The sequence below is a fragment of the Lissotriton vulgaris genome, chromosome 1_1 (assembly GCF_964263255.1).
Source record: "Lissotriton vulgaris chromosome 1_1, aLisVul1.2, whole genome shotgun sequence".
NCBI classification, from domain to species: domain Eukaryota; kingdom Metazoa; phylum Chordata; class Amphibia; order Caudata; family Salamandridae; genus Lissotriton; species Lissotriton vulgaris.
The window spans coordinates 1,117,501,078-1,117,526,593 of record NC_141685.1 but is presented as its reverse complement, the minus strand read 5'-3'; the positions used below and the strand labels follow the sequence as shown (position 1 = coordinate 1,117,526,593).

Sequence of the window (25,516 nt, the reverse complement as noted above, 5' to 3'; positions counted from 1 at the left end):
CCGCTACTTTTATCGCGTGTACCCAAGGCCTCCTTCTGGTAAGGAAAACAGCTTCTTAGGTTTACAATTAAGTTATTTTATTGTTTTCAATAATTAGACTAAAGCAATATTAGTTGTTTCAAGGTCTGCTGTGAATAACAAAAATGTATGTTTTACCTTTTGGTTTATGGCGCTGATTGGTTTATGCAGTCTCAGAAGTCTGAGGTTGCATTCTATCTAAGTAATGATGCGACTAAAGCTGTCATTTAAACAAATTTTACAAGCCAAGCGTTGGTATCAACGACCATAAAAATACACTGAAATTGTGTAACACACAGTTGTAGTGATTCTTTTTAACCAATCCACCTTTCTTCATAGTATAGGAATCACTCTACATGTACACTGGATTTCATATAAAAAGTGCATCTTTTTTTCATAGATACCTTGTCATGTGGTTTAGCGTGGGAAGCATCTCCTGAGTGAAGATCTCAAAAATATCAGAATCTATTGAGTGGAGGCCTAAAAAAAATATCAGAATCTCTTGAGTGGTGGTCTAAAAATAAAAAAATCAGAATTCTTTGAGTGGAGGTCTCAAAAAATATCAGAATCCAATCTGTGCAGTATTTGGGACTTCATTCATATATGCATAACACGTACAAGAGTCTAACATCAAATTCCCTCTCATTGATAAATTAAGGGCCAATACGGGTTGTTTTTTTACTGATCGTCAGAACGCCTTATTTCATACATAAACTCACAAAACAAATGTGTGCATGTTTCAAAATATGATACATGTCTGAATTCCTCTACGCACACTTTGTCTGCCCCTAGTACAAAATGTGCATTCTTAGGTGGGCCAAGGGCTGTAGCAGGTACAAATCTGGGTACATCCTTCATTCACAGAGCGATGAACAGATATGCCCTGTGGGACCAGCCCTTTTCCTGATGGGAGTGACACAGGGTTCCTGCAGGGGGAAATGCAATGCAAGAAGGAAACCAGGCCTCCACACAACAGGGCTCTTGCAAGCCATGAGGGCCAGTGTTCTGGATCAGATTCCCACACAAGGGCCTTTAAAGGTTTGTTCAGTGACATGCAAGCACGAAGCACATAGCTGAACTGGCAGGGTTCCTCGATTGACATCACACACATGGGTCTTTAAGGGTTTGTGTTCAGTGACATGCGAGCATGAAGCACATAGCTGAACTGGCAGGGTTCCTCTATTGACATCATGAGGCCTCCAGCCCTCACTCTGTATGTTCATGGGAGCCGCTGCATGGTATAGCTGGAGGTGTGTACCTTCTGCTTTGTTCTTCATGGAGGCATGGACTGGCAACCTGAGCCTCCTCTCTTCTTACCAGCCCCTAGGTGTGTGGTTGTACTATGCACCGGAAGTACTCACAAGGCATTTCTCCCCCACAAATCACAAATAGTTTATGTGCAAGCTCATCGTCATAAATGGACCAGAGGTGGGTCGTCGGTTCTAGTTTCTTGTACTTTAAAGATTAAATTCACAGCATTGATTGTCTGGATGTTCTCTGCAGATCAGGTTTTGTGAAACTCATTGCTTTACCCACACAGTTGATGCATTGCACTTCAGTGTGGGTATTGGGAATTAGCTCTTTGAATGTGCCACAAAATCCGACACATCATCTTCTCATCCACAGAGTACGGTGGCACTTCCTGAAACACTCACATTAGGGGTGATGGCCTGTGACTGAGTGATGATTTAAATAAACAAATTATTAGAATGCAACCCAGAAATGCAGGACACACATAGGCCCATTAATGAAGAATCTGGCACTTGGTGAAAAAAGAGATGGCGCTATTTCCCCTCTGGGAACAAGGGCTTGTGTCCTTTAAGCCATTTGTGTGAAATTCTAGCTAAAGATTTCCCTCGCTGCTCACCTTCTGCATGAAAACTGTGATACAGTGAAAACCTGGACTACATCCATATATCCAAACATCAAGTACCCTACCTGATGTTATGTGAGATAAAGTAGCTCCTATTGTATATCATTAAGTTAGAGTAAGGCATCGATGAGTCCCATGACCGCATTGACTATGGTGGCTCCTCCGCTAAGGCAGAGCATCGCCCCACTGCTCAAAAGGAAAACTAAAGTGATAATAACATAACGTTATTATCATTTTATTTTTTCTGTTGCATTCATTGGCGGGGCGGGGCTGGCCAGAGCAGGGGGAGGAGTGGTTTGCACTTCCTGCGCTCTTTGCATTTTCCCCACCAGGCTGCATTACGCAGTCTGGTGAGGAACATGCACAGGCTTCCTGTCCCCGTCTGAGCGCCGAACCATGGCGCTAGGACCAATCACAATACTGCATTGCAGCGTTGTGAATGGCTCAGGGGAGCCCGTGTGCCCGGGTGAATCCTGCTACCTGCCAGGACAGGAAGAAGGAAGATGAAGAGGACGAGGACGGAGGAGAAGTGGTGGCGGGCCGCTCCAGGTCAGTCCTTTTTTATTTCATTCTCTCCCCAAACCTCTGCCTCACCACCCCCGTCCAGTAGCAGCTGCTAGTGCACTTGGAGTGAAAAATGACTAGATAGTTTACATTTGATCATAAATTATCATCTATATGCATTAATGCAAATGAATATGCATTAGTGAGTTTCTGATAATATCTGCAGGGTTCTTAAAGCTGCACTTTATATTAAAAGGGCTTTTTTGATCACCGATACCTGCCCATTTGATGAATCTGCATGAAAGGTTTTCTAAAATACTTGCATCCACGACTGAGCTGGAAAGTTTTTTAGCCGATTGGTTATGAAGGGGGTACATTTTAGATGCGGTCCCTGAAGAAGTTTTGCTCAAACACACAACAAACAAGCATTTGCAATGCAATAGGTCTCGCATTTACGCAAGTTTGAGCAATTGGCATTGTAAATGGCAGTGCGTTTTATTTATGCTTCAAAACCCAAAAAATAATTAAAAGGCATTGTCTTTAAAATGCCGATAGCTCAAACTCGCATAAATGCGAGACCTGTTGCATTGCAAATGCTTGTCATTGTTGTTGTCTAAGTGACAAGGTTCGGTGCTGTCCCAATCTGTAATTGCGTGTTCTGATTGTTCAACTAATTATAGGATTGGTCTTAGGTGTTCCATATTTATGGTCTGCAAAGAAAATGTTTACTTCATTTCAAAGTTTAAAAAAAAACCTTGTTGGTGGGCCGTTTATGCTGAGAGCTTGCACTTTCCTCCTGAACTAGGAAAAAAAGTCTGGTAATTACAAGTTCACTTTTCCTCTGGCGAGGAACAAAGCATCCAAGACAGACTGTGTTTAGTTGCTGTACTTCTGAGACACCTCGGAAGCACCCAGAATGAGGTGGTGCTGCAGTGCAGTGGAAAGCAGACTATCAAGCAGTCATGAGGTACCAGAGTACCCTCTGCACCCTCTCATGCACCCTACCTCTCAACATTATGGGGCCGCAGATTTATTCTGATCTAGCACCCAGAGTAGCCACTGGCATTATATTGGCACTGACCCAGAAACCCTTCTACTCATCGGGCTTGTCGGGGAAACTCCTCCTTTCGGGATTTTTCGGCCAATGTCTCTCCTGCGTGTGACCTCCAAGAGAAGAATAATGAATCAATTCACCAGAGGAGGGGACCAAATTCTTACAACCCTTTCACTCTATCTTGGATACAAAGCTGAAAATAAAACATCCTAAACTTCCGGAGATGGGATCCTCCTCACCACCCCTTACATTTATCATCAAGGATATTTAAAAGGAAAAGGAAGCAGCTGGTATTAATCGACTTTATCTGCAATGTGGAAAAAGACATTTCTCTCATACCATTGCGGTATATAAAATAAAGATTCCGCCCACATTAAATTATGCGATAGAAACTATTGAGGAAAGGGAGTGGGGTATATTTGAGAAGGTCGAAGGTAAAATTTGGCGCCAAATATGTAACTTAAATTCTTCTGCGCCCATTGCAGCACTTAGACTTGAATTTGGTCTTCTTTCAACATATGTGCTCTCGATGGCAGCTTGCTTGCGGTGGTGTAATGCTTTGGTGAATGGGCAGGAGAATTTACTAAGGGCTGAATTGCACAAGGAAATTTTTGAAAATTTGCTAAAGAAAAGTGTAATTTTTAGGAACTTTTTAAAATCGTTAAATATTTTTGAACTTGACTTGGAAAACGTACTCCGTTTAGATAAGACATCCTTAAAGGCTGTTATTAAAAAATCTATATATATGATCTCATGCAAAAGAGATCAGCAATCATGTAATATGAATGGAAGACTTGATTGCATCTCAGGGAGCTATATTGTTAAAAAACCTCAGCCATACGTTTTTTGGAATGTGCATCATGGAGCACGTCGAGTGCTTCTTTTATTGAGACTGAACATTCTTCCACTAAGGATTGTGACAGGTGCCTGGGAAGATATCCCCAAAACTGAAAGATTTTGTAATCTATGTAATTGTGGTGTACAAGATCTTAATCATGTTCTAATTATATGTCCGGCACTCCATTTTGTCCGTCGCAAATACTTAAGGCTTGGTTTTCTTCAGTATAATATCGCTACGGCAGTACAGGCTCGCAATTTCCTTATGTTTCCTCCATCTGAATTAATGTGTTATAAAATATTTTGTTTTTTTAAAGAATTTTTAAATGTCTATTGAAAATGGTATGGGTTGTAAGAAGTTCGGGATCTCTAAGGAATGTAATTTTTAAGGTGACTTATTCCGAAGCACTATAGACACTTTAAAAGACCCGTAAGAGTAATATCCCAATCATGCCTACACTACTTCTACTGTACCTGTAATAATGATGTTTGATTCTGTTTGATGTTTTTTATGATGTATTTTAAACACTCTTTCTTTTCCTTTTGATGCGCTTGTACTTTAGTAAGTACTGTTGGAAATTATTCATGGTTCTCTCTTTTTAATGGTCTCCTCTAAAGCAACAGCAAATCAAAACGGAGAGAGAGGACTAGATAAGCCAATCCGAATCCCCAAGTTAATATGTATTTATCAAAATAGGACTAGCTTGGTTGTGTTTAAAGGGAGACTCAGTACGTATGATGGCAAACCATTTGGTTTGGTTGTTAAGCCCTCACCCACCGACCTAGTCGGTGGCATGCTTCATCATCGGGCCCACCACAGTGACACCGAATGCGTCCCGGGTGTGCTTCGACTCCAGATTACTGAGGAGCTGGTATACTTCTCTGAGTGTGCTGTGAGGGGGTGTGTAAGAAAGTGAATTAAAAGCTATGCTGTGGGTCCCAGTGCCCGAGGGTATACAGAACTTTAATAGCTGGGCCCACGCTAGCGTCTAAAAAGGCAAGCGGACGCGGTGGAGTGGTTAATGAACTCCCGCGTCCTATGTGGTCGACATGTTTCAGCCAGGCCTTTTCACGTTATAAAACTGGCTTTCCTCAGGACCAATGAGAGTGTGGGTGAAAAATAATTATTATTAAGTGAAGTGAGTTTTTAAAATGAACCTGTAGTCCTGCTGCGGTGTCCACTCGGGACACCGCAGCAGGACTACAGGTTCATGGAGCTCTCAGACCGGTAATCTCGGTCCGCTCTTCCCTGCCTGGTGACCCATGAGGCTTTAACAGCTAATAGCATGTTAAAGCGGAGGGAATCCCCCTCCATACACGTATAGCACCTTAGCGTGTGCGACACATTTTAAAAACTCACTTCACTTAATAATAATTATTTTTCACCCACACTCTCATTGGTCCTGAGGAAAGCCAGTTTTATAACGTGAAAAGGCCTGGCTGAAACATGTCGACCACATAGGACGCGGGAGTTCATTAACCACTCCACCGCGTCCGCTTGCCTTTTTAGACGCTAGCGTGGGCCCAGCTATTAAAGTTCTGTATACCCTCGGGCACTGGGACCCACAGCATAGCTTTTAATTCACTTTCTTACACACCCCCTCACAGCACACTCAGAGAAGTATACCAGCTCCTCAGTAATCTGGAGTCGAAGCACACCCGGGACGCATTCGGTGTCACTGTGGTGGGCCCGATGATGAAGCATGCCACCGACTAGGTCGGTGGGTGAGGGCTTAACAACCAAACCAAATGGTTTGCCATCATACGTACTGAGTCTCCCTTTAAACACAACCAAGCTAGTCCTATTTTGATAAATACTCCTCTAAAGCAAATCAAATATTGACATTCTGGGACTCTTGAAATTGTTTTTTCTGGTGATAAGTGTACCTGTTCTGTTAAAATCAAGGTTAATGCTACATCAAGCCCCTTATCGTGACACTATAGATTAGTAATAATTGCGATATAAGTAAGGAAAATTGTGGGTAAAAAATTCTTCGTTCTTTTTGTAATGGGGTTTTTGATATTAACTTTTTTGTACTAATAAGTGTAACTCTGAGAATGATTCTTAACTAACATGTGGTGTATAAGCTGTTTTTTATTCTGTATTTTATGTGGAATTCCTTGGAATTCCAAATCATAAATAAATAAATAAAACTTGAGGAAAAGGAAGTTAGGGAATGATTGATCGATGGGCACGGCCGAGTCAGTACACCAAATAAGAAATGGCAACGCACAATGAGACCAAATTATAACAGGCAGCACAGCCTGACTCAGTTGCGCACACTGCACCTGATGTGAAAAACACCATAATTTAAACCAATATTCTTCAGTATATTTCAGTGGTTTTTTTTATGTCACACAATGTATGTACTTTTTATCTTTATATTACAATGTTATGTTCTTGCAATTCTCAGTACATAACAATTAGCTGTTCATGTAAACATTGTTAATTCACAATTCTCGATACAAAAGAACAACAATATACATGTACAATTTTACAATCTTAATTCTCATTCAGTGTTGGCGCCCAATGCATTTAGGAACTGATTAAAGTTCCTTCTTCAGGGGATAAACTGTAAATGAAACATATAATGAATACTATCAACGGTCATGAAGGATTCAGGTTATCGTTTAACATATCAATGTCGGTGTAGCATTGTTTACCATAATAAAAGTGTATGCCCATGTGCATTTACTACCATGCATAAACCCATTTTTGTGTGTACATGTATGTGGGTTGCCCTACCTTCCTCTATGTAAAGCAGTCTTCGACATCCAGTGTACACATTCCATAAACTGAAACTGACCAAAAACGCCATAAGTACTCGACAACTCGCTAGCTAGTCAAATGGTTTGTATTACTGTGACAGGAATTCTGAAGTCTCTTACCTCAGATTGCTTGTTATAATTCACCGTAAACTGAAACAAACATCAATAGCCCAGAAGTGTGGCTCAATGGTTAGAGCAGCAGACCCTGATGCAGAGGTCTAGCCCGCGACCAGGGTTCAATTCCCCGCCTCGGCGGGTCTTGTGCTCAAAATTCCACGGACCTGATAATTCTCGCCTCGGTGCCTATTCCAATCATGGAGTCCCACTCTGCAACTCTGGGCGATAGCTTGCTTAATCTCCACAACGCTAAGGATGCCTGGCCTCCACCTTGGGGGTGCCCAGGAGTGGACGCCTCACAGGGAAAGCCAGGATGGGTTCAACAGCGGTATTCGTACAAGCGCCTTGAGACCCTTGCGGGTGAGTAGTGCGCTATACAAGTATCAATTTACATTTTACGTCAATAACTGTAAAATACCAGAAGTGCAATCAGTTATGCCAGTGCGGTTCTCACTCTGACTTACCTCCTGCTAAAACCCCTGGTCACCATCTAAAAAAGATCGAAAAAAACCAGACTCCTCGCACTTGTGCTCAGTACTACAATGAATATGCAGATCGTTCAGACTCCTCGCAGCCAAGAAGTGGAACCTGCTCCCTACTGAACTTCGCCTGGAACCCTCTGAGACCAAATTTTGCAGAGCCCTAAAAACCCACCTGTTTCGCCTAGCACTGCTCTAACCTTCCAACTCTACCACATGCTCACTCTCAGCGCAGGGACACGCCGGAGAGCGTAACTAAGCGCTTTATAAAATTCCAAAATAAATAAAATATTGGAGCGTAAAGAGACATACGGTCTCAGTAATCCTCCAGGACTGTACCTGTATTGCCGGTTATCCTTGATGCATCCACCTAGCTTCCGCGTTTGTACCCTGAAAACCGTGCTGGTATCACGGGACTCATACTGGATTGTTAGAGCGAAAACAGACTGTCAGATCCTATTCTCTGTCGGCGGCCGCCATATGTAAATTATATACAATCAAAATATAATCAAACGCACAATGAGAGGCATCTACATCATTCTTTCTCAGGGTCCATCTTTTTATTGTGTTGGGATTAACATGCGACTAAACTGGCTACAAGAGTCCATGAGCAAGTTAAAGAAGCCAAAACAGCAGATAATGGCAGAGCCAAAAAGAACAGATAATGTAACCATGCTCAAACCACAGGTAGTGCCCACCTAGTCTCAATTAGGCCCACCCAGAAGTCTACAGCTTATCAAGGACCAAGGACAATGTAATATTTCCCCTATACAAAAGCAGCATTCCTCAACAGGGTACCACATATCCCCCAAAGACTAACTTCTCCTGCATAAAGTCCAAGAATGCTGAAGACAGTTGTCAAATTAGCAAGACATTCACATGTATATCCTCAAGAATACAAAAATGTGTTATTAATGAAAAGACAAATTCATCGCGCTAAACTACAAAGACATAAATTATTCCTGTATATTTTTTTTGCTGGTGTGCGATACAATTTGTTCACATATCAAAGAAATCTAACAGATGAAGCATTTACACAAATGTTATAAAACATTTAAAAAACAGACTGGGGAAGAGTCCCATCAATTTGCTCTGCTCTCTATTGAAGGCTACAATGTTGACATGTTTTGGCCAGTAGGATTTGGTTCCAAACACGTCAGCAGGATTTCTCCTGGTGAAAACATTTTAAACATTCGGATTATGTTTAATAAACATTTTGAGAATGCAACTGTAGCTGGTCAGCACCTTTACACTCTAGGTTCTGCAAAACAATGGGAATGGAATGTGACCTGGTCAGAGAGTGCATTCCCTTTATTGTGAATTAGAAAGAGTGCACCACATTTTTCCACTTAACATATCACAGACCTAAATCATCCTGACTCCAAATTAGGATACAGCAAACGGTGGATGAGATATATTCCACTATTATGCTGATGATGGTACAACCCCCTGTGCCACTCGCAGGTGAACAAAATTGATCAACCAGCTAAATAGACTGCAGATAGACACACTTGTGGATGTGTATGAGTTAAGTGAGTTAAGCGCTTCGCATTAATATCAGCTGTCCTGGTGGGCCTCAAGCTGAAATCTGTGTAAGGCAACCTCAGCATTTCATACTGTAACAGTCGATAAATACATTAAAGTTAAAATGGGTAAAAGTAACTTGATGCATTCAATACTTAACCCCTTCGATGCTGATGACGAGCTCAGCTCGTCATGTAACGCGGGTTTTTGAAAAATCCAGCACACAGCAGAAAAACCGCTAGCGCGCAAGGGGTTAAAAAATGGCTGAAGTGAGGTATCAAACAAACACTATATAAAAAACAGGTTTTTATAAAATGTGATTACCTTTAAGTCTCTGTCAAGTAACAGTAGCACAATGACAAATTAGTTGGGTACCACCAGGGACGGCTTCCCAGTTAGTGTTCATCCAACTTTAATGTGACAGCACTTCTTGACAAACAGCTGTCATTTGTTCATAAATCCCTGGCCTCCTCTAGCTAACTTGATGTGAACGAGGTGGAGTTTTCCCTACCATAGTGATCGTCCACCAAGGCATCCTGTCTATCAGGGTTCCCATCCATGTATTCTACTGGGCTTTACTATACTAGCAGTAAGATACTAGGGGTCCAAAAATGATCAATACAAATTATTGAAAAGCTTTCTCTCTGTTGTGATAGGTAAGTTTGCAACAGGTTCCATATACAGCTAGGCCTGTATGTTGCAGGAAGAAGAGTCGCATAGAGCTCTGTCTTTTTGTTGCATTGCACTAAAGTCTTTTCTCATTCCTCCGCCTTTAGGACAAAGCCTGATCCCCATCTCACGGTCACCCTACTTGTAGCGAGAAGCATCGCTAGGGCTGTAAATCCAGGTGGCTTCGGTATGTCCCTCACACAGCCCAGACGTGCCGCCAAGGGGGATGGTCTAAGCACAATATTTTCATATCTCACACAACAGGATGTAGCCGTACAGCTAGAGCAGTCGACCTCAAAGCTGGGGAACAGGGTTCGAGTCTCGGCAACAACGTTCAACATCCTGTGATTCTGGGCAAATCACTTAATCTCCCCGTGCCTAACAAAAATGAATGTGTACATCTGTAATAAAACTGGTGCTCATGTAAAGCGCTCCAATACCTGATTTCTTCGGGTCTAGTTCGCCCTATATGAAACTCTAACAAACAAAAAAACACAACAAAAAAACCACAATGAACATCAGTCCCATATTTGTGTATGGACAGACCATTCTATGCCAGATACGGCAAGTTCTCCTCAGGGAGTCTACACCCCTGCATTCTACCTCTACGTTCAACCACGTCCTTTAGTCACTGTGGAGTACAGTAGCATCTCTGGATGTAATTTATAATGTATTACTATGTGCCGCCCATTTAGCATGATTTTGTCTGTAGGCCGCAATATGACCATTGCTCATCTGTGATCTTCACACCCAAAACTCTCCCCCTTTGGTCCTAAACCCTATACGTGGCCAGCTGGGGTTTCCATTATTTGGTTATATAGACACGACAATCTGTGTAAGCAGTTTTAAAAAACACAAATTTCAAAGTTGAATTAATTCAAAAGAATAAATCCTTCAAAGTGCAAGGTGTTTTTATTTTCACAGTCAAATCAAAGTTTTTCATGTGCATGAAAAAACAATGTGCAAACGTCAAAATAACATTTCAAGTAGAAACTCCTATTCAGCTGTAAACATCCGGCTGTTTACAGCTGAATAGGAGTTTCTACTTGAAATGTTATTTTGACGTTTGCACATTGTTTTTTGACCCCGCGTCTGCGGATCTATTAATTTCTATGATGGTGATCTGTAGATTCATGCACATGAAAAACTTTGATTAGTGATGTTAAACTATCAAAAATGTGTACCCCTTCCCTAGTCCCTTCCCCCTTTCCCCGCGGGCATATTGAATTTGTGTATATTGTGTATATATTTTCCATTGAGCTTTTTTGATCATTTAATTGACTTTGGTGCAGTGAAAATAAAAACACCTTGCACTTTGAAGGATTTATTCTTTTGAATTAATTCAACTTTGAAATTTGTGTTTTTTAAAATTGGTTGTGTTGTGTCTGGGACCACTCTATGTATACCTACCAATCACCCAGGTCCTACTGACTATATGGGTTCAACCCTTTTTCTATAATATAATCTGTGTAAGCAGCAGCATTGCCACTGGTTCTAACGGGAATATAGAGTTAGGAAGTGCGCCCCTCAATATACGATACAGGAGTATGTCAGGTGGCGAGCAGCTCCCCTATTCCTGAGCATCTGTGTAGTTATGAATTCTCCTTCTCCATACACATCCACAAGTGTGTCTATCTGCAGTCTGTTTAGCTGGGTGATCAATTTGGTTCAGCTGCGAATGGCACAGGGGGGTGTACCATCATCAGCATCATAGAGAAATATATCTCATCCGTTCCGCTGAGCTTCACTTATCCCAAGCTCAGGTGGTGCATATAACTGAGTCAATCTCTACAGTTAGACTTTTCTTAGGCACCCTAAGTACTGTGTCCAGGGTGACTGGCTTCGTCACATCTTTTTAGGTCTCAACCTCTGCCAATGCCTCTGGCATTGCAGATGTCGAGACATATAGAGGTGAAACACGAAAGCTAAACCAGGCGGATTGTGCCGAGTGCACGTGCCCGTGCACGCGCTTGCCATTTGCTCCCCAATCAGCCTGCCTCGCATAATTGCATCAGACCCGCCCCCTGCTTCACACTTCAAAGGAATGCCCCCCCTACTCCCTGCAATGCCGAGAGCATTTCTCGGCCGGCCGCTTTTAATTTCATTTCCTGGCCGCTTTTCATTTCATTTCGCAGCCGCTTTTAAGTATCCTGCTTGTAAATCCGGACAACATGAAAGGGTACAGCCGTGTGTAACAGCCTCTGTTAAGGTGCTTGCACATACAATCCACTCAGCCAGGCGAGCCTACAAATGAGCCATCACAGAGGATAGATCACGCTGCAAAGCTTTTAGACACTACTGCAAAGCTGGGCCTTTTTAGACAAGTCGTCATCGGTCATTCATAAATATTTCACTGGTATCTCATACCAAATTCCATTACTGCCTCGCGCAGTGTAAATACGACCAGCTGGACTGTAACACGGATCGTGTTACAGTCCAGCCCCAACCCTCACAGGCTCTTTGCGACTCCCTCAATCTATTTTTTATTGACAAAATCACAACTATTAAAAATAACATTCCCTCCCCTTTCTCACCAAATGTCTGTGTTCTACCCGCCACGAATCCTTGCCGCTTGTACGAATTTCCTCCTATCTCTGTCTGAATTCATTTCTTTATTACATGTAGTAAGTTCTGGTTCCCCCAATGACTGTTGCCCCCCTCAAATTCTGAAAGATGCTTTCTTGCCCTGTCCAGGTCCCCCATAAGACATTCTTAACTACTCTCTCGCTACAGGCTCTGTCCCCAATGCTTTCAAAAAAGCTGTTGTAGTACCCATTCTCAAAAAAACAGGTTCTAATCCAACTGTTTTGGGCAATTATCGACCCATCTCCCTCCTCCCCTATTTGGGGAAGGTGTTGGAGACTCATGTCACCCGTTGTCTGAGCGCCTTCATTGAAAAATCTCACTTCCTAGATGACCAGCAGGCCGGTTTTAGACCGGCCCACTCTACGGAAGCGGTCATTGTGGCCGTGATGGATGCGCTGAGACAGGGGGCTGACAAGAACTTGGCCCAGGCCTTGGTGTTATTAGACCTGTCGGCCGCTTTCGACACGGTCGATCATGCTATTTTGATCGACCGTGTCGGAAATGCGGGTATCCGGGGCCTGGCCTTAACTTGGATTGGGTCCTTCCTCCAACAACGTTCTCAATCGGTTCAGCTTTCTACCTTCTCTGCTCCTCAATCTTCACTTTCCTGTGGTGTCCCCCAGGGTTCTGCTCTATCGCCCCTTCTGTTTAATCTTTACATGCAACCCCTTTTAGCCTCTCTCCGTCATACCCGTTACCATCTTCAATTACGCGGACGACCTACAGCTAATCTTTCCTATTGATCCCTCTTCTTTCTCTTGCTCTAATTTTCAATCCATCATGCTCACCATCTCTGAGTGGATGAATTTCAGTCAGCTGAAGCTTAATCCCAGCAAGACTGAGTTGGTCTTAATAGGAGGGTCCTCAAATCCTTGGAGTTCCAGCTTTTGGCCCCAAGCTCTTGGCCCTCCTCCTTGTCCAGTCAAGTCCGTGAAGAGCCTTGGTGTCATCATTTCAAGTGACCTGTCGATGAGACCTCAAATCAACTCTGTTACCTCGGCCTGCTTTTATCATCTACGCAGAATTGGCAAAATCCGTAGGTTCTTATCCACAGAGGCTCTCATACTTGTTATTATGGCCCTTGTCACTTCACGCATTGACTATGCGAACTGCTTGTATGTGGGGATTCCTGCGTATCACCTCCATCGGCTTCAGCTGGTACAAAACCAGGCGGCCAGATTGGTTTTCCAACAGCCAAAGCACCAACACGTCATGCCCCTGCTGAAAAGACTGCATTGGCTTCCGGTCGCTTCCCGCTGTATTTTCAAAATGGGTTGTACTGTTTTCAAATCTCTTTTTGCACTTGCCCCCGCCTTTACCTCTCTTAGTCTCAAACGCCACATCCCCTCAAGGCATCTTAGGTCTTCTGCACATAACCTCTTAATCACCCTCAGGTTCAAACGCAAGAAACATGGTGGCTCTTGTTTCTCTTTTCTTGCTCCTTCTACCTGGAATTCTTTCCCTCTTTCAATCCGGCTTTCTTCTGACTACACCATTTTACGTAAATCTCTTAAAACTTACCTTTTTCAGCTAGCTTATGATTAATTTCTTTACTCACACCCGACCGCTTTGTTTTTCCACTTTGTCTATGAGCGCCATGAAACCAATTGGTGTCCGTGCGCGGTAACACATTTCTTTAACATAACATAACATAACAGCCGCGTGCCGAGCAAACAGGGTCTGGATGCCTTTATTGAAGGCTTGAGAAATGGGAGCGAGAGCAGGGCAATGTCACCTGCGGCAGCATTCTTCAGTAGAGGGAAAAAAAAGGTGCAAAGAATGTCTGGTTTTATTCTGATCATCGGGAGATATTAAATTAAAGGTTTACTCAAAATGTTATTTTCTAAAAAGTAACACATGCTCTTTTTGCCTATTAGGCACCATCTATAACAATTATCCCAACACGACGCTTTGTCTGACCAAGTTCATTAACTTTATATTTGGACTCAAGTGCTGCCCAAATCACGACTCTGCGCTATTAGGAACAATACCAGCGGCCTCCCGAAAATGTCATTTCTTTGCCTGAGTGGCACAGGATTGGATGCGTGAACGATGTAATTGCTTTCTCTGTTATGACTCACTTGAGCATCGTAAGCTTTTTTTATATAATATTCTGCAGGAGTACGTGTACTTTTGTAAAGTTCCCTTGAAGACTCCAGTACAAAGTGTGAAAAGCTCCGCACTTTTGATAAATTTGTCTGGTTGGCTCCCAGCCGGACCCTCCTTTCTCATATCCTCTTTCCGTCTTCGTCTGTTTCCTCCGCCTCAATCAAAGCTAAGCAGACTATATTTGAGCTAAAACGGAGGACAACCAGCGTTCCTTAAGCCAGTCATCTTGAATTTCCCTACTGTTCCCCGATAGCAGGAAGTGACGCATCTCCTAAGTTGTGTCTCCTCATTCTATGGTTGCGAGTCATATTTCACGACAGAAACTACGGTAGCGTTTCACTGGCACCATATGTAACTGGAATGTTCGAGTCATTCATTCAATAGGGGTGTTCTGCAGCATGCGTGCAATCAGAGTGTGATTGCTCATAAAATCGGTGCATTCACCCATTCAGCACAGCACAAGCGTCCCACTCTTCATGCTGTCAAACTGTGCCTGGGCTCCCTTAACACACAGGGTGCACAGACAGCCCACGCACTCACACACACTGCATGCATTCAAAGCATACAGTGCATGCACCCAAACCCCAAATAATGCACGATCCACTATCATAAATGCATGCCAGCACACCATTAAAACAACATATGCATGCGCAAAAAACAGTACATCAGGGGTGTCCATCTTAAGCCCAGGAAGATTGGTGCCTTGACACGTTTTCAGGATAGCCACGTACTATGTTTCTATCACTGTCTTGGCCTCTTCACTGTCTTGGCCTCTTTCACTCTATCCTGCCCCTTCACTGTCTTGGCCTCTCCACTCTTCCTCTATTTCTGTCTCATTCTCTCCTGCCCCTTCACTGTCTTGTATATTACAAAACAGGGTTGAACCCAAATAGTCAAAGGGACCTGGGTATATAGGTATTGTAGACAGAGGGGTCCCCAACAAATATGGAGTAGGTAAGAAAAGGGGAAGGTCAAAAATAATTTTTAACAATTTTAACAGAAAATAATCAATCAAAGATGTAATTAAAATGCAGTGTTTTATTCACCATGCAGTCTTTTCATCACAGTTGAATTCATTCAATAAAGAGCAGAATACATACGTAATTGTGAATTGGTTCATGTGCCCAAGTAGAAAGGGGGAGGAAAAGGGGAAGGTAGTAAAGTTTACATGAAAGATGTAACTCACTTTTCATTCATTAGAAACAGAAAACATACATTAAAGATTCTGGTATGAATTCAAAAAGATCCCTATCCAATCAGGGTCTTATGCAGTAACAGTGAAATCTTGGAATTTTTTCAAAAAAAGTTCAAGCTCCTATGAAGCCGTACAAATCGCGCCGGTGATAGGAGTTGATGAAGGGTAGATGAACAGTCTACGTTTCGACCCAATTGATCGTAGGGTGATTGAACCTTACAGTGCGGGTCTTCTTCAGGACAAGCGGGGATGGGGGGTGGGCAAACCTCCTAGGGTTGAACAGAAAATGAAGGTCAGAAATTAATTTTCACAGGGCAATTAGTCCCTATCTAAACCGTAGCGGGGGGTCCGCCCGGGAACATAGTTAAAACGGAATGTACACTGAGGGCTACACATGAGGACAAATGTGTCTATGAGGACTTTACCTGCTGAAAATTGCAGGTCAGGGGGTGATCAGATTGCTAATGATTAGTATCCCAGTAAAATTGAGATAATGGGCGTCCCAGACGAAACTGCTAGTTGGAAAGACCAATCTGTGTCGGGAAAGGAAAGCTCAGTTAGAGCGTCCCGAAAAACGGGTACCTCTTTGACATTGATGGTGTTTATACAGGCTCAACAATCCTACCTTGTAGGTGAGAATAACTGCAATATAATGAGGCTCTAGAAGCAGAGGTGCCTTTTGGGTCAAAGGGACGGCTGAACTGGTGTCAGATCTCCGTATCTGAAGGAGAGACACGGTGGACAGTTTTAGAAAAATTACAAGTTAATTGAAAACGCACGTCTCTAAAAGAACGCCGTTAGGTGTGTCAGTGAGCTTACCCATAGTTATCTGTGCTGCCTCATTTATTAATGAATTCACAAAATTGGTGGAAGGCTGCCTTGTGAGTCCGAAATGGCTAGGCTCGTGTCAGAAATCCGTATCTGTAGGGAAGACACGGTAGTTTGTAAAGAATTATCTAAAATTTAAAATTTGGCACGTCCCTAAGTAAGCAGCGTTGGGCGTGTAGATGAGCTTACCCAAAGTCATCAAAGTTGACTCGTAAATGAATTCACAAAAGGCGGGCGTCTCAGGGGTCCGGGAGAATGCCTGGGGTGAAGTCACGCTGAAAAGATTTTCAGTCCGTGTCTGGGGAGGAAAGATCGTAGTGTCTGTAAGTAAAGCGTCCTCAAGAATGGACGAATACCGAATCGCTGTGAAGGGAACCGGCTTACCCGTGAGCGCAGTACTGCTGTGCGCTTGCCGGGGCGTCTCGCGGTGAAAAAGCGTCTCCCGTAACCAGGAAGTGTCCTGGAAGGGGGCGTGGTGAGCCTTAAGTACACGGCTCATAGAGATTGAGAAAGGACTCCAGCCTGGTCACCAGGCAACAGACCTGGTAAACAGATATGCGTGCTAGTTGTCTGGATTGAAAAACGAAGCATCTCAGCCGATAGTCATGGCGAAAAAATATTCCACATGAAATGCAATAAAAATTAAGAGAATGATAATGATAAATCTGGAAAACCTAGAAAACTTCTAGAACATTAGCATACATTTCAATTTACATATGTTAAAGGTCAATAGTCAGATTGGTATCAGCAGGAACCTGCTCACACAGCGGTTGACTGCTTAAAGGCTACACCCAAATAAAACATTTTACACTATGCAGATTAACATAGGCAGTGTGAAAAATAGGTGATCGGCATGAACCTGCCAACAAGGCGGTTAAATGCATCACACCGGCACAGTCATATACTGGATGTGTAAAGTAATGTTTGAAAGGCAGATTTGGAGTTACAAATTGGCAAGTTGGGCAAACGTATTCTCAGACTCATTAAGGCCATTTTTTACAGAGTCGAAGGAATTGATCCATTTCAGTTCCCTGACATTCAGGATAGGGGTTAGGCTCCCACCCCTAGGGCCCAGTGTGACCTGTTCCAAAATGACCCATCTCAGGCTGTCAGGTACGTGGTTTTTTTCAATACAGTGTTCTACCATTGGGGCGCCAGGTACCTTGCATTTAATTCTACTACAGTGTTGGAGAAATCTGACCTTTGCACGTTGCTGTGTCTGTCCAATGTAAGGTAGATCACATGGGCATATGATGCAATATATCACATTAGTGGTATTGCAGTTGGTATGTGATTTTAGGGTGACTCTCAATTGTTTGTAAATGAACTCTCTAGTCTGTATGGTTGCAGGACAGGCTTTGCAGGAGCCACATCTATAATGTCCCACGATAGGTGGGAGATTCCACATTGAAGTAATAGTAGGTTCTTTAGTGGTTTCAAGGAGTGAGCAAACCACATGGTCCCGTATATTCTTGGCCTTTTTAAAGGAGTGCAGTGGTAGGTCTTTGCTGTCCAGGTCTTCGGAGATCAGGTTCCAATGTTTATTAATGACTTTCTTTATAGAGTTACTCTGAGTGGAAAAAGTCGTTACACAGATCAGGCGTTCTTCCATTCTTCTTTTTTGTTCATTGGGCTGTAACAGGATATCTCGATGGTTAAACCATGCTCTTTTTCTGGCTTTTGTGGTTAGGCGTTTGGGGTAACCGCGTTCCATCAGGCGTACTTTGAGGATTTCAGATTGTTCCATGTAGTCCTCTTTTTTACTACAATTCCGGCGTATTCGCAGGAATTGCCCGAACGGCAGATTGTCCCTCAGACCTCGTGGATGATGGCTGGAGTATTGGAGTAACGAATTCCTCTCAGTCGGCTTCCTGAATAGGGTAGTGTGTAATGTGCCTTCCTCAGCAATGATGGAAATGTCCAAGAAATTGACAGATGTTTTGTCAAATTGAATGGTGAATTGGATATCTTGCGATCTTCTATTCAACCAAATAAAAAAGTCTTGAATTTCCTTCTCTGTGCCCGTCCAAATCAGAAGGATGTCATCTATGTATCTCATCCACGTACGTATGTTTGATCTGAATGGATTGATGTCATTGAGTACAAATGTTTCCTCATATGTTGACATAAAGATTATAGCTAGGTCTGGCGCAAATGCTGCCCCCATAGCCACCCCTTTGGTTTGGAGGTAAAAGAGATTCTGAAACATAAAAAAATTCTTCATCATTGCGATTCTGAGGAGTGAGATGATAAAGGCAGTAGGGACCCGAGCAGGGGCCTCTCTTTTGTTCAGTGCAAGTGTGGCCACAACGAGTGCCTCTTCTTGGGGTATGCTGGTATAAAGCGACACAATGTCACAAGTTGCCAGTAGCTCTTGTCTTGAATCAAAAGGGGATCCGTCCACTAAATTGATTGTGTGTGTGGTATCCCGAATATAGGTTGCAGTGTCTTCGGCTAAAGGTTTAAGGAAGAAGTCTATGTATTTACATAGGGGTTCCAGTATGGAGCCACAGCCGGAGACAATCGGTCTTCCTGGTGGTTGATTCAAGTCTTTATGCACCTTCGGCAGAGTGTAAATAGTCGTTAGTCGTGGGTCTTTTTGGTTCAAAAATCCAAACTCTTGGTCGGATAGGAAGCCTTGGTCCAAACCCTCTTGGGTGGTTCTTAGTATTTCGGCTGCAAGTTCTTTTGAGGGGTCACCAGGCAGTCTTCTATAGCTGATCCCATCTCCTAATTGCCTGAGGATTTCATTCTTGTAATTGTCCACGTCCTGTATTACAATGGCACCACCCTTGTCTGCTGGTTTTACCACCACTGATTTGTTCTCTTACAGGGATATTAGGGCCAGTTTTTCTGCCCTGCTAATATTGTACTTGATGAATTTCCTCTCATCCAGGATCCTCCTTACATCTTGTGTGACAAGGCTTTCATATGCAAGGATGCGTTGAGTCATGGTGTGGGTTGGGGGGACAAACGTTGATGGGATCCTAAGGCCTGTTGTCGATGATGGGCGCTGGATTGGTCTGTCTTTGAAAAAGTATCTAAGTCTAATTTTTCGAAAGAAGCTGGCAAGTTCGACCAATGTGGTGAAGATGTTCGGTAGGGCGGTAGGCACGAATGATAAACCGCGATTGAGTACTCTCATTTCATCCTCTTTCAGAGTATATTTTGAAATGTTGATCACAGGAGATGGAATGGATCTTACCACCTGTAGTTCTTTCTGCGGGTCGATCTCTCCCCGTGTTCTTCTTGGGGGGTGAAGTTCACCTGTTTCGTCCCTCTTCCTCTGCCTGAATCCCATTCCTCTCTCGAGTTCTGTTGTCCTCTGCCTGTTCCCCTGTTCCAGTTGTTGCCTCTGCCTCGAGGGGGTCTCCATCCACCTTGTCCTAAAAAAGGAGAGTTGGATTGATAGGTGGGGCCGTATGCTTCCTGGTATCGGTAGGATCCGCTAGGACCGGCCTGTTCAGAGTCTTCCCCCGAGCTATAGGACGAATCCGAGAAAGTTGTAAAGTTCCTTCTCCCTCTATAGGCACCTCGACCTCGGTTGGTAAATCTACCCTGCGAGTCCTGTCGGTAGTATTCGTCCTGGAGGTAGGGGTACGTCTTTTTCTTGTCGTATAATTTCAAGTCTCTGGCAAGTTTCTCCAGTTTTTTCTTTATGGTCGTTGTTTCGAAGTCTTGTATCGTGGAGACAAGTTTAGTGAGGGCTTCCTTCGAGTTGGTTAGGGTTGAGTCGCTTGTTATCTCAGCCTTTAAGTCAGAAATTTGTTTAGTTAGAATGGAAATCTGTTCGTTGGCGGTTTCAATGCCTAACACCATCCAGTGTCGCGAACAATTGTTCGCGACAAAGCTGAAGCCTTCCCTAAACTTGGGGACGTCGACAAAGATTGCTGGTTCCACTTTCACCTGTAGGCCTACAGGGATAATATTAGACTGCAAGCATTGTGCAAGAAAATGTCCGTGCAGTTTCGTTCTAATGAGTTTTTTCTCTAGGCGTTCTAGGTTACTAATTTTATCATTGAGGGTGAAGTCAAGATTGGGTAAATTGGACGAAAGAAAATTATTGGTTGGATCTAAAAGAAGTTGTTTGATGTAGTCCTCAGTGTAAGATAAAATTTCTTTGTCTGCCATTTAACATTGGTTATGAATCCCAAAGGGGCGACGTTAAGTGTAACTAGGAAAGGAAAAACCTCGCAGACAAGTGTCTGCCCGAAGTATATTACAAAACAGGGTTGAACCCAAATAGTCAAAGGGACCTGGGTATATAGGTATTGTAGACAGAGGGGTCCCCAACAAATATGGAGTAGGTAAGAAAAGGGGAAGGTCAAAAATAATTTTTAACAATTTTAACAGAAAATAATCAATCAAAGATGTAATTAAAATGCAGTGTTTTATTCACCATGCATTCTTTTCATCACAGTTGAATTCATTCAATAAAGAGCAGAATACATACGTAATTGTGAATTGGTTCATGTGCCCAAGTAGAAAGGGGGAGGAAAAGGGGAAGGTAGTAAAGTTTACATGAAAGATGTGACTCACTTTTCATTCATTAGAAACAGAAAACATACATTAAAGATTCTGGTATGAATTCAAAAAGATCCCTATCCAATCAGGGTCTTATGCAGTAACAGTGAAATCTTGGAATTTTTTCAAAAAAAGTTCAAGCTCCTATGAAGCCGTAAAAATCGCGCCGGTGATAGGAGTTGATGAAGGGTAGATGAACAGTCTACGTTTCGACCCAATTGATCGTAGGGTGATTGAACCTTACAGTGCGGGTCTTCTTCAGGACAAGCGGGGATGGGGGGTGGGCAAACCTCCTAGGGTTGAACAGAAAATGAAGGTCAGAAATTAATTTTCACAGGGCAATTAGTCCCTATCTAAACCGTAGCGGGGGGTCCGCCCGGGAACATAGTTAAAACGGAATGTACACTGAGGGCTACACATGAGGACAGATGTGTCTATGAGGACTTTACCTGCTGAAAATTGCAGGTCAGGGGGTGATCAGATTGCTAATGATTAGTATCCCAGTAAAATTGAGATAATGGGCTTCCCAGACGAAACTGCTAGTTGGAAAGACCAATCTGTGTCGGGAAAGGAAAGCTCAGTTAGAGCGTCCCGAAAAACGGGTACCTCTTTGACATTGATGGTGTTTATACAGGCTCAATAATCCTACCTTGTAGGTGAGAATAACTGCAATATAATGAGGCTCTAGAAGCAGAGGTGCCTTTTGGGTCAAAGGGACGGCTGAACTGGTGTCAGATCTCCGTATCTGAAGGAGAGACACGGTGGACAGTTTTAGAAAAATTACAAGTTAATTGAAAACGCACGTCTCTAAAAGAACGCTGTTAGGTGTGTCAGTGAGCTTACCCATAGTTATCTGTGCTGCCTCATTTATTAATGAATTCACAAAATTGGTGGAAGGCTGCCTTGTGAGTCCGAAATGGCTAGGCTCGTGTCAGAAATCCGTATCTGTAGGGAAGACACGGTAGTTTGTAAAGAATTATCTAAAATTTTAAATTTGGCACGTCCCTAAGTAAGCAGCGTTGGGCGTGTAGATGAGCTTACCCAAAGTCATCAAAGTTGACTCGTAAATGAATTCACAAAAGGCGGGTGTCTCAGGGGTCTGGGAGAATGCCTGGGGTGAAGTCACGCTGAAAAGATTTTCAGTCCGTGTCTGGGGAGGAAAGATCGTAGTGTCTGTAAGTAAAGCGTCCTCAAGAATGGACGAATACCGAATCGCTGTGAAGGGAACCGGCTTACCCGTGAGCGCAGTACTGCTGTGCGCTTGCCGGGGCGTCTCGCGGTGAAAAAGCGTCTCCCGTAACCAGGAAGTGTCCTGGAAGGGGGCGTGGTGAGCCTTAAGTACACGGCTCATAGAGATTGAGAAAGGACTCCAGCCTGGTCACCAGGCAACAGACCTGGTAAACAGATATGCGTGCTAGTTGTCTGGATTGAAAAACGAAGCATCTCAGCCGATAGTCATGGCGAAGAAATATTCCACATGAAATGCAATAAAAATTAAGAGAATGATAATGATAAATCTGGAAAACCTAGAAAACTTCTAGAACATTAGCATACATTTCAATTTACATATGTTAAAGGTCAATAGTCAGATTGGTATCAGCAGGAACCTGCTCACACAGCGGTTGACTGCTTAAAGGCTACACCCAAATAAAACATTTTACACTATGCAGATTAACATAGGCAGTGTGAAAAATAGGTGATCGGCATGAACCTGCCAACAAGGCGGTTAAATGCATCACACCGGCACAGTCATATACTGGATGTGTAAAGTAATGTTTGAAAGGCAGATTTGGAGTTACAAATTGGCAAGTTGGGCAAACGTATTCTCAGACTCATTAAGGCCATTTTTTACAGAGTCGAAGGAATTGATCCATTTCAGTTCCCTGACATTCAGGATAGGGGTTAGGCTCCCACCCCTAGGGCCCAGTGTGACCTGTTCCAAAATGACCCATCTCAGGCTGTCAGGTACGTGTTTTTTTTCAATACAGTGTTCTACCATTGGGGCGCCAGGTACCTTGCATTTAATTCTACTACAGTGTTGGAGAAATCTGACCTTTGCACGTTGCTGTGTCTGTCCAATGTAAGGTAGATCACATGGGCATATGATGCAATATATCACATTAGTGGTATTGCAGTTGGTATGTGATTTTAGGGTGACTCTCAATTGTTTGTAAATGAACTCTCTAGTCTGTATGGTTGCAGGACAGGCTTTGCAGGAGCCACATCTATAATGTCCCACGATAGGTGGGAGATTCCACATTGAAGTAATAGTAGGTTCTTTAGTGGTTTCAAGGAGTGAGCAAACCACATGGTCCCGTATATTCTTGGCCTTTTTAAAGGAGTGCAGTGGTAGGTCTTTGCTGTCCAGGTCTTCGGAGATCAGGTTCCAATGTTTATTAATGACTTTCTTTATAGAGTTACTCTGAGTGGAAAAAGTCGTTACACAGATCAGGCGTTCTTCCATTCTTCTTTTTTGTTCATTGGGCTGTAACAGGATATCTCGATGGTTAAACCATGCTCTTTTTCTGGCTTTTGTGGTTAGGCGTTTGGGGTAACCGCGTTCCATCAGGCGTACTTTGAGGATTTCAGATTGTTCCATGTAGTCCTCTTTTTTACTACAATTCCGGCGTATTCGCAGGAATTGCCCGAACGGCAGATTGTCCCTCAGACCTCGTGGATGATGGCTGGAGTATTGGAGTAACGAATTCCTCTCAGTCGGCTTCCTGAATAGGGTAGTGTGTAATGTGCCTTCCTCAGCAATGATGGAAATGTCCAAGAAATTGACAGATGTTTTGTCAAATTGAATGGTGAATTGGATATCTTGCGATCTTCTATTCAACCAAATAAAAAAGTCTTGAATTTCCTTCTCTGTGCCCGTCCAAATCAGAAGGATGTCATCTATGTATCTCATCCACGTACGTATGCTTGATCTGAATGGATTGATGTCATTGAGTACAAATGTTTCCTCATATGTTGACATAAAGATTATAGCTAGGTCTGGCGCAAATGCTGCCCCCATAGCCACCCCCATAGCCACCCCTTTGGTTTGGAGGTAAAAGAGATTCTGAAACATAAAAAAATTCTTCATCATTGCGATTCTGAGGAGTGAGATGATAAAGGCAGTAGGGACCCGAGCAGGGGCCTCTCTTTTGTTCAGTGCAAGTGTGGCCACAACGAGTGCGCTCACGGGTAAGCCGGTTCCCTTCACAGCGATTCGGTATTCGTCCATTCTTGAGGACGCTTTACTTACAGACACTACGATCTTTCCTCCCCAGACACGGACTGAAAATCTTTTCAGCGTGACTTCACCCCAGGCATTCTCCCGGACCCCTGAGACGCCCGCCTTTTGTGAATTCATTTACGAGTCAACTTTGATGACTTTGGGTAAGCTCATCTACACGCCCAACGCTGCTTACTTAGGGACGTGCCAAATTTTAAATTTTAGATAATTCTTTACAAACTACCGTGTCTTCCCTACAGATACGGATTTCTGACACGAGCCTAGCCATTTCGGACTCACAAGGCAGCCTTCCACCAATTTTGTGAATTCATTAATAAATGAGGCAGCACAGATAACTATGGGTAAGCTCACTGACACACCTAACAGCGTTCTTTTAGAGACGTGCGTTTTCAATTAACTTGTAATTTTTCTAAAACTGTCCACCGTGTCTCTCCTTCAGATACGGAGATCTGACACCAGTTCAGCCGTCCCTTTGACCCAAAAGGCACCTCTGCTTCTAGAGCCTCATTATATTGCAGTTATTCTCACCTACAAGGTAGGATTATTGAGCCTGTATAAACACCATCAATGTCAAAGAGGTACCCGTTTTTCGGGACGCTCTAACTGAGCTTTCCTTTCCCGACACAGATTGGTCTTTCCAACTAGCAGTTTCGTCTGGGACGCCCATTATCTCAATTTTACTGGGATACTAATCATTAGCAATCTGATCACCCCCTGACCTGCAATTTTCAGCAGGTAAAGTCCTCATAGACACATTTGTCCTCATGTGTAGCCCTCAGTGTACATTCCGTTTTAACTATGTTCCCGGGCGGACCCCCCGCTACGGTTTAGATAGGGACTAATTGCCCTGTGAAAATTAATTTCTGACCTTCATTTTCTGTTCAACCCTAGGAGGTTTGGCCACCCCCCATCCCCGCTTGTCCTGAAGAAGACCCGCACTGTAAGGTTCAATCACCCTACGATCAATTGGGTCGAAACGTAGACTGTTCATCTACCCTTCATCAACTCCTATCACCGGCGCGATTTGTACGGCTTCATAGGAGCTTGAACTTTTTTTGAAAAAATTCCAAGATTTCACTGTTACTGCATAAGACCCTGATTGGATAGGGATCTTTTTGAATTCATACCAGAATCTTTAATGTATGTTTTCTGTTTCTAATGAATGAAAAGTGAGTCACATCTTTCATGT

The 25,516-nt window shown here is 43.2% G+C and overlaps 1 protein-coding gene across 2 annotated transcripts in view; it reads right to left on the bottom strand.

Annotated features, from left to right (window-relative positions):
- Positions 1-25,516, bottom strand: part of TRIP10 (thyroid hormone receptor interactor 10) — a 214,896-nt gene that overhangs the window by 125,744 nt on the left and 63,636 nt on the right. The gene's annotated exons all lie outside the window — the stretch shown is intronic.